Genomic DNA, 14,243 nt, shown 5'->3' with positions numbered 1-14,243 from the left:
TTAATTATTAAGTTCAGTTCAGTTTAGTTTATTTTGGTCAAAGAATTGAACATTGAATGCATTGATTACATTTCATTATGAATTAGTATTTAGACCAAAAAGGTATAGGCTGAAGCCAGTGGCTTATTTTGCCTATCCTATTTACACCAACAGAAATAATAATATATTTCTGTTGGTGTAAATAGGATAGGCAAAATAAGCCACTGGCTTAATAGATTGATAGTCTTAATAGATATGGAGGTGCCTGGCCATGGAGGGCGGCTGTGTGTGATAACAAGAATCTTAAAATGACTGGGAGCCAGTGCAAGGAGGCCAGAATGAAACACGAACTCCTGGACCTGACTGAATTAAATAAGAGAGGCAAACAGTCATTGGCTGAGTTTCTGAAGGGAACCTGCGTAGCGAGTCTTCCACAACACTGTGAGCATAGATTTCCGTAAATCAAGGAGGACATCATGAGTTCCTTTGACCTTCTGCCCTTCATGAGCAGACCATCACCTCAGTGAGGCCAACCATTCCTCTTTTAATCAAGAGAACTGTCAGTGACACATGAAATATGAATGACACCTGATATCACAAGTTTGTCTTCATTAAGACACGCACGCACGCACAGGTCGCACGCACGCACGCACGCACGCACGCACAGGTCGCACGCACGCACGCACAGGTCGCACGCACGCACGGGTCGCACGCACGCACGCACAGGTCGCACGCACGCACGGGTCGCACACACGCACGGGTCGCACGCACGCACGCACGCACGCACACGCACTGTTTTACTATGTAGTCCAGGCATGAGAATTCCACTTTTATACCATTAACTTAAACTTAAACTTGAAGCCTGCTGGCCTAGTGGTCCAGGTGCATGCCACATATAGGCTCTGGCCTGACAGCGCATTGCATGTTCGAGTCCCGTTCATGACGACCTTTGCTGCATGTCTCTCCCCTCTCTCTATTCACATATAGAAGTGTATATTTGTACATCTCTAAATGTTATGATGAATTGAAAACGGTGGACCCTCTTGTAAACAAGTGTAATGCATGGTGTCGTCCACTCAGTTAACAGTTTTTGTATTGAGTTGTGCTTGAAATGTACTGTAATTCTGCATACTGTTAATAAATACTTCAATCAATCAATCAATCAATCAATCTCCCTCCCTCTTTCCTGTCCGTCTTCACAAAGGCACAAAAGCCAAAAACAAATCTTTCGATTTTTGGATGAAAAACTGTCCAGAACTGTATTTCTCATGCCTTAAACAATAACTTTTTTTTCCTATTCTGAGAGACCTTGAAGCATGAAATAGCTCTTGTTCGAAAAGGACTGACTGTCTCCAGATACAATCTTCAAAGTGCCACATTCAAGGACGTTATCCGGGCCTGCACAAAAGTGTTTCTAGCTGCAACTGGAACATTTGATTACACATATATTTTTGTCAGTAGTTATACCATACATATTTTATTTATTTACTGTTGTAGCAATCTAGCCATTATTGTATACTTTATAAGGTCATACTGTATGTTCCAGTTCATAAATTAACCCTTGATTATGTTGTGGACCACAATGGAAACAAGCTTCAGCTTTGTTTTAAATGTTTTATCCATTTTGGCCATTTTAATTGGTGATATGTGCTTTTAATCACGGTTGCCATAAAGTATTCCATCTACCATTGAATAGCTTTGAAAAGAATTGGCCCAAGGCCAAACTTATCTGCCGTTGGTAGTAGAACATTAAATGGATTCATCCTTTTGATTTGTTGAATTTAGTTCCTGCTCCGTGTCAGGAAACATCTGTGATTTCTAAGACTTAGACTTAATTAATGTGATCATCAAAATTTTAAATGTAAACGTTCAAACTTGTAGTTGGAATACAAGGTTTGTCTAATTAAAACTCACAGGTCAAAATACAAATCTCTTGTCCTCCAGTGTACAACCTCAAAATGCAGGTTAAATCCATATATTTAGTTAGCACATAATAATAAAAATCACACCCGTGTGAACTGAGTGGTGTAAGGTCTTATATAGACTGATCAACTGTGGTCTGACGTAATGTCTGACGTAATGAAATCACACCCGTGTGAACTGGGTGACCATAGCAACCATGCTCATTTTTTGGTACGAACAGACAGACGTACGGACAGACAGACAGACACGTAAACTAACAAAGCCAGTTGTAGGAGTGGTTTACACCACTCAAAAAGTGACTATAGATTAAGGCAATTAGCCCTTCACTAAGTCCCTCCCCAACCCATCCTTGTCCAATAGGCACGTTAGCAGCGAAGAAAGCTTGACCTGCATAGCAACCGTTGCTAAACTATTTGGATTGGCATTGGACAATCACTTTTTGGGGTGGGATTTAGTGAAGGGCTAATTCAATCGATACATACATTTCAGAATGAAACATAGCCTATGCACAAAACAAATCCAACTAGAAAAAGTGCCCTTCTGGGCACAGGTCTCCACCAGGAGGAGAGGACTGTGTGAGATGTTTGGCAAAATGTTTAGGATTAATATAAACAAGTTTTTTAGGCATTTTGTTCCAAAAATGTGTTTTGCAAAAATCAACCTGTTGGTGGCGCTATAACAGGCCAATGTGGAAAGGGTGGGATATATTCCTCAGCCTAGTAAGAAAATGTGTGAAAGATTTCACGTAAATTGCATGCTGCGTTCATGATTTGAGGCTTTTGTTCAAAACGGGGGCAATTAGGATGGAATATGAAATATCGGACAGATCCGACTTGAGCACATGACCATAGAGATAGTGTGTAACGATTTGTCGGCCTCCTGGTGGCGCTATAAAAGGCAGATGCGGAAAATGCAGGTCAAAGGTTTGTCCTTGGCCTCTAGGGAGTGTGCATGCAACGTTTCACGCAGATCGGTGCAGTTTTAGGTAAAAAATGTGAAAAGCTGCCTCATGGTGGCGCTATAACAGGCCGTTCTGGAAAATGTGGGGCAGAGGTTCATCGTTGGCATCCAGGGAGTGTGTGTGCAAAGTTTGGCATCGACCGGGTTAACGGTGCCGGAGATTAGCTGGTAACAGACGGACGGAAGGACGGACACACACACGGACACACACACACACACGGACGGAGTGCAAAACATACTCTCTCCCCATGCCTTCGGCCTGGTGGAGACAATAAATCTGTATGTTAACACATCTGGTAAATAGTGCTATAACCATAGACTGTAGGCTATAACAGGGCAAACTTTTGTAGTGCTGCTGGATCAGGCATTTTGCTTTTGAAATAGAATACAGAGAAAATCAGAAAAACTGTAATGCTCCAGTAAGCACTAAGCAGAAAACAGTGGCAAGTTTAGTCCAGTTTGTCGTGTCCCTCCCTTCACGTCGTGTTGTAGGGAGCTAGGGGATGCTCTTATCCTGTGTCCTAGACACTGTCTCCTTCACGTCGTGTTGTAGGGAGCTAGGGGATGCTCTTATCCTGTGTCCTAGACACTGTCTCCCTTCACGTCGTGTTGTAGGGAGCTAGGGGATGCTCTTATCCTGTGTCCTAGACACTGTCTCCCTTCACGCCGTGTTGTAGGGAGCTAGGGGATGTTCTTATCCTGTGTACTAGACACTGTCTCCCTTCACGTTGTGTTGTAGGGAGCTAGGGGATGCTCTTATCCTGTGTCCTAGACACTGTCTCCCTTCACGTTGTGTTGTAGGGAGCTAGGGGATGCTCTTATCCTGTGTCCTAGGGAGCTAGGGGATGCTCTTATCCTGTGTCCTAGGGAGCTAGGGGATGCTCTTATCCTGTGTCCTAGACACTGTCTCCCAAGCTGTGGAATAAGATTGATTGATTGATTTATTTGTTTATTTATTTGACAGGGACAAAGCTCATTAATCAACATGTCAGTTTTCACCTCAATGTAAATGGGCCAGAGTTAGCCAAAGCTAAATTGCACCTGTAGTCCCTGGGCAGGCTCTTAAAAAATGAATGATAAAAGAAAGACAGAGTGTATAGTGTGCCAGCACACAACACCATGCGTTGATGCCATGTGTGCATATGTGCCAGCACCCAACACTATGTCCATACAAAAACACAATACAATACAGATAAAAGAAAGACAGAGTGTATAGTGTGCCAGCACACAACACCATGCGTTGATGCCATGTGTGCAAATGTGCCAGCACACAACACTATGTCCATACAAAAACACAATACAATACAGATAAAAGAAAGACAGAGTGTGTAGTGTGCCAGCACACAACACCATGCGTTGATGCCATGTGTGCAAATGTGCCTGCACCCAACACTATCCATACAAAAACACAATACAATACTGTACAATACAGGAACAGATCAACATGGTACAGGGGACAGAACAACTGCAAAGTGAAGTGAGAAATGACACCGGTGATAAATACTAAATAGTGCTGATAGTTACTCATGATTACAGATTTGAATTGTTTTTAGCCACCTTTTCAAGATGCCCCCACCCACCCTGTCAGGACTGCAAACTGACTCTCCATTTTCTGCTGGAGTCTGAAAAACTCACCCCTGCCGGCTCTACATCACCCACAGCACCCTCATTCCTTATATCACTTCTTACTGCCTATTTTTGGTAGAGGCAAGTTATATTATACTGATGTACAGAAGGTTGGACATAGTTCTAAGTGATATAATAATATAATATAGGCCTACTGTTTGCTTGACCACAAACGCAAAGAATACCATTTAGATAGAATGTTGTTTAGACATATTTGATGTTTACCCACGTATCATCATAGTTTCTTAAGTAGCACTTTGTTGTTTTACAATTTCAATTTGTTTTCTTTGCAATATAAAATTATGTATTTCTCCTGTCATTTGTTGACTAGGGTTCATGCAATTTACTCTGATAATATATTTACTCTCTGGATAAGAGTCAACTAAATGCCTAAATTGTAAATTGTAGTAAATGAGGCACAAAAAAAGACAGCAGTAGCACAGTAATTTATCCAAACACAGTCGACATTTTAGAATAACCAGAATATACTACAAGTCTCATGAATACACACATGTTCTGTGTACTAAACATGTTTTTTTTTACAGCATCTGTATGCAGATATTCCATCTCCCAAAACTCTGATTTCATATGGTGCTAGACAATGGATACACACATCTATTCCACCAGATTCAATCAGTTTCTGAGAGCGGTCATTTGCTCTACAAGTTGAGTGTCTTTATGGTCAGGCCTTCCTGCCTTGACTTGACAATGCAATAAATTACAGGTTTTTGATGTTAAATATCTAACTAACTACTATTTCAAGAGATGGCTGTCCTCACAAACTCTCCCACAGGTGTAATTTCATATCAGTGCGGCTGAAGAGTTCATGTGCCCCATGCCCATCTTCCCCATGCCCAATAACAGCATTTAGTGGCTGCACCTCAGTCCAGAGTACAGTACAGAGTAGTACAGTACCTTCCACAGTACAGTACAGTACAGTACAGTACAGTACAGTACAGTACAGTACAGTACAGTACAGTACAGTACAGTACAGTACAGTACAGTACATTACAGAGTGTTACAGCACAGAGTACAGTCCAGTCCAGTGTACAGTACAGAGTAGTACAGTACAGACTACAGAGTACAGTGCCTTCCAGAGTACAGTACAGTACAGTACAGATTACAGAGTGTTACAGCACAGAGTACAGTCCAGTCCAGTGTACAGTACAGAGTAGTACAGTACAGACTACAGAGTACAGTACCTTCCAGAGTACAGTACAGTACAGTACAGTACAGTACAGTACAGTAGAGAGTGTTACAGCACAGAGTACAGTCCAGTCCAGTGTACAGTACAGAGTAGTACAGTACAGACTACAGAGTACAGTACCTTCCAGAGTACAGTACAGTACAGTACAGTACAGTACAGTACAGTACAGTACAGTACAGTACAGAGTAGTACAGTACAGAGTACAGTACCTTCCAGAGTACAGTACAGTAGAGTACAGACTACAGTAAAGTACAGTTACTTTTCTGTTTTTTGCCAGTCAGTAGGCGTTCCGCACTTTCCCATCTGTAGACTAGAGGAAAGAGACAGGTCAAAGGATACCATGATTTTAAATGGAAAAAAGAGCTAACATTGAACAGCAGGGGGCATGGTTACATTACAAATCAGACACAAAACATGATCCAGATGTGGAAGAATTCTACAGTTAAAGGCTTGCAGGAAACCTGGGTATCTGCAAGGACGTCAGCCATCCCACCCTCGTACGGGCCAAAATTATTTTTAACCAAGCACTGGCCTTGGATCAAGACTATCGAGTCTCATATCTATGATAAAAATGCATTTATGATACCTCATACCGGTAGTCTTGATCCAAAGCTAACCAAGCACCATATCAAGTATGACAAAATTCTGGAAGAATATGGGATTAACAGTTATGTTAGGGTGTGATGTGCTGGCAAGTGTGTTTGGGAGGAAAGGAAAGTTACTGTAGTAGGGTATAGGCAGAACAAGGCCAACTGAAGGCTCCACCAATGACAGGGCAGCATTACACACTATCTTAAAAGGACAGACCTAGAGAGAGAGAGAGAGAGAGGGGGGGGGGGGGGTGACATTATTACTCACTAGAAAATAAACAGCTTAATAGAAAACAGACAGAAAACACAAAGTATGAATGTAAAAACACTTCTAACAAATTAGATGCTAATATCACTTGCTATTACTTACAATTACTAATATTTCTCAGTGGTGTACTGTACTGTACTGTACTGTACTTAAGTACAATTTTGAGGTAATTGTTTTACTTTACTAGAGTATTTCCAATTTTCAGTACTTTTACTTCTACCCTACTACACCTCAAAGGCAAATATTGTACTTGTTTACTCCACTATAATTATTTGAAAACTTTAGTTATTAGTTACTTTGTAGATTTTGATTATTATTACCAGTAGATCACAAAGGCTGTGCAGATAGATAAAATGCCACTTGAATTAAGGTGACTTGATTGATTGACAACAGCTCGAACCCTAAGTGTTGCACACAAACATCATTAGCATTACAAAGTTATAATTTATCTGAAAATACAATTCAAATTTCCCCCATCTATTTCCTATTCCAAGTATGTTTGTCTTATATGTAACAACAGCACCGTGCAGCTCAGCAGTTCGACAATCATTTTTGGGGTGGGTAGATCTTGTTTAGCTGGTCGATCTCGAGTCAAAAATGTGAGGGCACCCCTGCTAGTAGTTTCCACTTTTGGTACTTTCGATATGAATACTTAGTAGTAGTAATACTGTTTGTTTGTTTGTTTGTTTGTTGTGCTGGCTTCACATGGTTCTTCATCCTTGGCTTGTTTGGCACAGGATCTGTGGAGAGGTCGGTTGATCAAGTTGCACACAGTTCATCATCCCACTGGTGACCAGGTTCATGTTCAGTTCATCATCCCACTGGTGACCAGGTTCATGTGCCAAATCTGCCCTACAATTGAATTATTCATCTTGAAACTGGAATTGAAACTGGAATTATTAAAGTCCTGCAATCTTAGTTCCTACTAGATTACAAGATGTTTTTTGTGCAAAGTTCACATTTCTGCCTCAGGGTGGTGCTAGAGGAAACGTCATGATCATTCAAATGTTATGGATTACATTTGAATGATACCATGATGGGCAGTTGTTCTTTGCTATGCTGTAAATGATTGACTCATTGATTTTCATTGATTCAAAGAGCTAGAAGGCCCCCTTAATTCTGTCCTCATGCCTGCCGGTCTGAAAGAAACAGTCATCATGATGATGACTGGGGCATGGCAGCTGCCAAATGAAGAGAGTATCCAGAGAAACTGTGATGTGTTACGCAAAGCGTAGTCATCAATTTGTCTCATCATTCTAGTGACTCTTTGTCCTCTGGCTTCAAGGAAGCTCAGAGTTTATTCTGATCAATGCCGGGAGTGAGTCAGTCAGTCAACACAGTTCATCATCAGGCCATGAAGAATAGCAGTCTCTCCATCCATGCTATGGATGGTGATATGATGACAGCAATCTCTTGTTGTTCCCTTGAGCTTCAGAGGATAGTGCACCGTCTGGGTATGTTTTACCATATCTCATTTGGACGTTAATATGACTCTCCAGGTTCATCGTCGAGTTAATGCTCCTATAGTATGCTGCAGTAAGTTCAGACGGATGACAGATGGAGAAAGATGCATGTGGGCAATGTATGGGACGGGAGACAGAGGGTGAATGTGCTGATGGAGGCGCATTCTAGAAGAGTGGAGTGGCATTAAAGGACCACTTTTCAACCTATGATCTTCATATAATAGGTCCTCACTAATAATCATGATAAAATGGCACGATTTGTTCCTACTCAGTCTGTGTCTCATAGGAGGGCTGTGGGCAGTTTAGAAACCGTCCTCCAGTGACATCATCATTAAGCAGATTTCTTTTTTTTTTACAAATTTTTTTAGATTTTCATTATCGTGAGAACGATGGCTTCCATTTTCGCATTGCAACTTTTCAGGACTAGAAAGCCTGCAGTTTCTATTAGCTTGGATTCCCCATCGATGATGTCACTGGAGGACGGTTTCTGAACAGCCCTCCTATGAGACACAGACAGAGTAGAAAAGAATTGCGCCATTTTTTTCATGATTATTAGTGAGAGGACCTATTATATGATGATGGGTTGAAAAGTGGTGAAGTGGTCCTTTAATCGTGTCTTCAGCAGGTTAAATTATGACACCCTCCTCTCAACACGCACATAAACAGAAACACAAACTATAGTACACAAACAGAGATACATTATGTAGCACTGTATCATGTTCCTATTTAAACAAAATAATGGCCCTAAATAAAGACTTGATGTGATTTTCCATAGGGTTGAGAGTGAAATGACTATATTGCTGATGATGATGAAGAAACAGAACTCCTGCACGCTGGCTCCTTCACATGTTTCGCTAGAAGGTTATTTATTCAGTATCAATATTCAGTCAGTAATACTTATTGTGACATTTAGGCTACCCACCCAGACTCAAAACCTGCATTAAAGGAGCATTCAGTGATTTGGGTGATTTGGAAAACGACAAGATGTGCACATGCACATGCTCTACAGTGGGGGGACACGTGCACCAAGCCCCGCCCCCACTTGATGGGGGTGGGGCCATCTCTCACACAGGAATTACAATCTAATGAAACAAAAGGAAGGTATTTTTAATTCAATTCAGTTCTACTGAATTCTATTCTATTCTATTCCAGTGCCAAATCACAAGTTGTCTCGACAATTTACATATTAAAGACCCAACCTTTACCCCCTTGTGTGACATGGAGGTGGTGCATGTTGTCAGAACGCTTGTTAAGGATGTTTGGGCTCCGTCAGTGAGGTCAGATGCTTAAGAGGGTGTGCTCTGTGTTCTTAGGACACATTCTAAAGGATCCTGTGGATTTCAGAAACACAGTAAGGCTCTGGGCACTGGGCCAGACGAGAGAAACTCATCCCCATGCAGTCCTCTTAAAGTAGGACATTGAAACATAGCCTCTGTTCCATCCAGTTCCTCATACCAGCTGGTATTCTTTTCTACAGTCTGTAACTTTTGGAACACACAATGACTATCAGCCACAGATGTAAATGCACTTTTAGGGAGCAAAGTCCATATGACATTAATTAGTAGTATGCCACTTTACCACCCTCCTTTTGATCAGGGACTGTACTGACAAATCATCGCACACAGGATTTAAATGACAGAATGAGGTTTTCTCGTTCCATGGCTGATGCTATATATCCCACACATGCTGATGCAGGATGACAACCAGTGGTCACCTGACACTCACATAGTGAGTACGCTATACCATCACATAATCAAAAAGCCTGGATGAGGGAAGGGAAACTGAAATGAAGCCAATTCAAGCAAATGTACATGCAGTAGAGCAGTGGTTCTCAAAGTAGAATCTGGTGACTCCCAGTCCCAGGGCCCCCAGTTTAAACCCTTTAACTCTATTTTATACTTCAGCTATGTGAAACAAATACCCTGTAGATCTGCTATTTTCAAAACATTTGTAAATAAAATCTTGAAAAAAAAAATCTTTTCAGAAGTTGTTCTGTGGCCAAATACAATTTGGGGTATTTGACATGAAAATGTTTGAGAACCACTGTAGTACAGTATGTCCATTCTGAAACTAATACAATGGGAGGCTCGAGTGCATCTGGAGTGGATGACATGAGGAGAGGAAATCTGTCTACTATTTACCAACAGTAAACTGTGTGTAATAGAGAAAGTATTTTTCTCTCCAAGGCGGAGCAGGAGAAAGCATGCTCGCAACCCGCTAATGAGGTCCTGATGACGGGGAACCTGTGTGCTGAGAGCAGAGTACTGCCTCCTATCCCCACAGAACCAACCTGTGTTGCTGAGAGCAGAGTACTGCCTCCTATCCCCACAGAACCAACCTGTGTGCTGAGAGCAGAGTACTGCCTCCTATCCCCACAGAACCAACCTGTGTGCTGAGAGCAGAGTACTGCCTCCTATCCCCACAGAACCAACCTGTGTGCTGAGAGCAGAGTACTGCCTCCTATCCCCACAGAACCAACCTGTGTGCTGAGAGCAGAGTACTGCCTCCTATCCCCACAGAACCAACCTGTGGGCTGAGAGCAGAGTACTGCCTCCTATCCCCACAGAACCAACCTGTGTGCTGAGAGCAGCAGAGCACTGCCTCCTATCCCCACAGAACCAACCTGTGTGCTGAGAGCAGAGTACTGCCTCCTATCCCCACAGAACCAACCTGTGTGCTGAGAGCAGAGTACTGCCTCCTACCCCCACAGAACCAACCTGTGTGCTGAGAGCAGAGTACTGCCTCCTATCCCCACAGAACCAACCTGTGTGCTGAGAGCAGAGTACTGCCTCCTATCCCCACAGAACCAACCTGTGTGCTGAGAGCAGAGTACTGCCTCCTATCCCCACAGAACCAACCTGTGTGCTGAGAGCAGAGTACTGCCTCCTACCCCCACAGAACCAACCTGTGTGCTGAGAGCAGAGTACTGCCTCCTATCCCCACAGAACCAACCTGTGTGCTGAGAGCAGAGTACTGCCTCCTATCCCCACAGAACCAACCTGTGTGCTGAGAGCAGAGTACTGCCTCCTATCCCCACAGAACCAACCTGTGTGCTGAGAGCAGAGTACTGCCTCCTATCCCCACAGAACCAACCTGTGTGCTGAGAGCAGAGTACTGCCTCCTATTCCCACAGAACCAAGAGTAATAGGAGCTTGTTGATGCTCTTTTCTTGGTCAGGTTTATTTCAATGACCGTGTGATGAAACAAGAGAGATTCAGCATGGCTACAGATGACATGGTCTTCATGTTGACACAATGAGCAGAACAATGATAGCTGTTTGGATGAAATGAGGAAATGCAATGCTACGTTGGTGTCAGGTATACAACAATAATTAATTATATATGCATATAACACACACACACACACACACACACACACACACACACACACTGACACACACACATACACAGTAAGTAACAAACATACACACGCCCGTATCTCTCTTTTCACTCACCTTCCACCTTCTCCAACCAAGATGTCTGCATGATTACTGATTCAGTAGCAAGGTGCTCTGCCCATGTGTCCATCTCTCTACTGTATGTCAGTGTGTGGTCCTCAGTCCATCTCTCTACTGTATGTCAGTGTGTGGTCCTCACTCCTCACTCCTCAGTCCATCTCTGTGCATGAGAAACACACAGGAGTTATGAGATGGAGCTGGCCAATGAGAGCACCGCCTGCTGCCTCCCTCTCTCTCTATGTGTGTGTGACTGTGTGTGTGTGTGTGTGTGTGTGTGTGTGTGTGTGTCACGCGCACTCTCACTCTCTCCGTAAGTGTGAGTCGTTTGTCCACTGTCTGCCACTTTCCAGTCATTATTACACACACACACACACACGCACGCACGCACGCACGCACGCACGCACGCACGCACGCACGCACGCACTCACTCACTCACTCACACAGAAAAGCATCTAAATGTACTGTACTGTACACTCAGTGCTTAACCTTTCTTTTTCTGTCTCTCACAATTTACAAATATGCACAGTGCAAGTACACACCCCACCCTGGCAAAAATTTCAAACACAACTTTTCCACTCAATCTTTTAGAATTAGTTCCACCATTCTTGTACTTGACTGACTCTCAAATGCTCCATTCATTATCAGTGGATAGGATGATTCCATGGTTTCCCTTCTTTGAGTTTCCATAACTAAACTAAACAACAAGTGATTCAAGTTCCTTCTGAGCTAGCCAGGAACTGAGAGAATTGTCAAACAGTAGGCTAATTATCCACAGTCACACTCGCATGGTGAGTTCCACCATCATTTCGGACCACAGGAACTGGGAAATTCCCTGGTAGGAGTGAAAGGATGAAATAGGATCAGTGTGTGACTGTGTGTCAACAGCAGGTGAGAGGGCACGACTCACAAAACAGGAATTCCACTCCTGCATTCCATTTGTGTGACAGGAAATGGAATAATTGTTGCCTCTGTCAAACACCAAGGGATGTTCACCAGTAAAACATGCACATGCACACAAATATACACAAATTAATCCTAGCCCCCGGCGCCCCCGCAGCTCAGCACGTGCTTCAGTCCGAGTAACTCCGTTCCTACATGATGAGTCAGCTGACCACATGATGAGTCCCTCCTTCCCCTTCTTTCATCTGTCCGTCACTTTTGGCTCCGTGGGCTGAGTCACATCAACCCCTCACCTCATAACCCTTTACCCAGATCAGTGCCTTGCCCCCACACCAACGTGCCAGCCACGCTTTATTCACGTTCTTCACAGTACCTACAGTAAGAGGAGCCCACAACAGTTATCCAGCGAGACAACGCAGCATCCATCCACACACAGCATCCATACAGGTTCTCTCTCCCTTCTCCTCGCTGCCTCTGTCCCTTCCCTCAACCTCCATGTCCAGCTGTCTGCAGCCACAGCATTGCATGGAATGCCTCTCTGGACACCCTCAGTTCCACAGCTTGCCCCTGCCCGCCAGCCCACATCCTTACCACTCTGCCATCCCATAATCCACACCAGCTGCTCTATCTGGCATCAGACAGGGAGAATACTTTCCCTTCTCTTTCCCTCTTCATTCTCCTTCCATCTCTCGCTCTCTCTCTCTCTCTCTCTCTCTCTCTCTCTCTCTCTACCCCCCCCCCCCCCCTCCCCCCCATTGGTTGCCTAGACAGTCATGTGTTTCATGACAGAGTTGTCTCACTGACATGACCCTGCCTGCTCGACAGTTTCAATTAGCAACTGTTTTAATCAATAATTTACAGCATTCAGCATAAAACCATGAGTGAAACAGAGATTCTAATCTAGAAGGCCTAGAGGTGCTGGTCTCAGCGGTTGGTGAAAAGAACACAGACAGACCTAACACTCTCCACTAGAATGTCTACAAAGAAGTTCACATGGTTGATAATTCCTTGGGAAACAACATACGTACTTGATCTGTCCTCTTAGCCAATTAGGATGGAATATGAAATATCGGACAGATCCGTCTTGACAGAATCTGGAGGAGTAATGTAAAAAAAAATTGTTTTACAAAAGTCGGTCTCCTGGTGGCACTATAAAAGGCAGATGTGAAAAATGCAGATCAAAGGTTTGTTCTTGGCCTCTAGGGAGTGTGCAAAAAATAAAATATGGCCAAAATATGGCCTAGATATCGGCACTACTTTTGAACATATGTACAGTAACAGTCTATCATTAAATGTATACATCCAAAGTTAATATTATTCATCCATCAACAATGAATTTAAGAATGGATATGTGTATCTGTGTGTCACTCAACAGTGAAATTCATATATACCATATATGGTCTGTCAACAGACCTTCAACACTATCTGGATGAATACAGACAATCTTTCAACATTCTAAGATTACAAGTGAACCAGAGTCCATGCAGGAGTCAGTGATTAAAAGCCAGTAACAGACAGTGCCGATCTTAAAGTTCTCATACTTGCTGACCGGCTGTTAGTATTGGGCATTCTTTTTATAGGGGTTTCTTGTGACCCTACCATTAACATCCTATGGCAGGTAAAACTGTCAAATTTTCCTTTTGCTTTAAGTAGCATGTGACATTCATGATTCTGAATCCATTCCAAGCATTCATTTTGCACAAAATACACTCCTTGGGCTAAAAGCAGCCATAGCCACTTGCCCAAATGTGCCCAAAATGTGCTGACCTCATCACATTTGTCATGATGTCTATGGCCATACATACTAGTGTATGTAGATGCTAGCTTTGATGTTTATCTGGTATCCTACAATCCATAACTTTTATGTCTG

This window comes from Electrona antarctica (genome assembly GCF_951216825.1).
Source record: "Electrona antarctica genome assembly, chromosome: 5".
Classification (NCBI taxonomy): domain Eukaryota; kingdom Metazoa; phylum Chordata; class Actinopteri; order Myctophiformes; family Myctophidae; genus Electrona; species Electrona antarctica.
The sequence above is the reverse complement of the archived record's forward strand: the minus strand, read 5'-3'. Positions refer to the sequence as shown.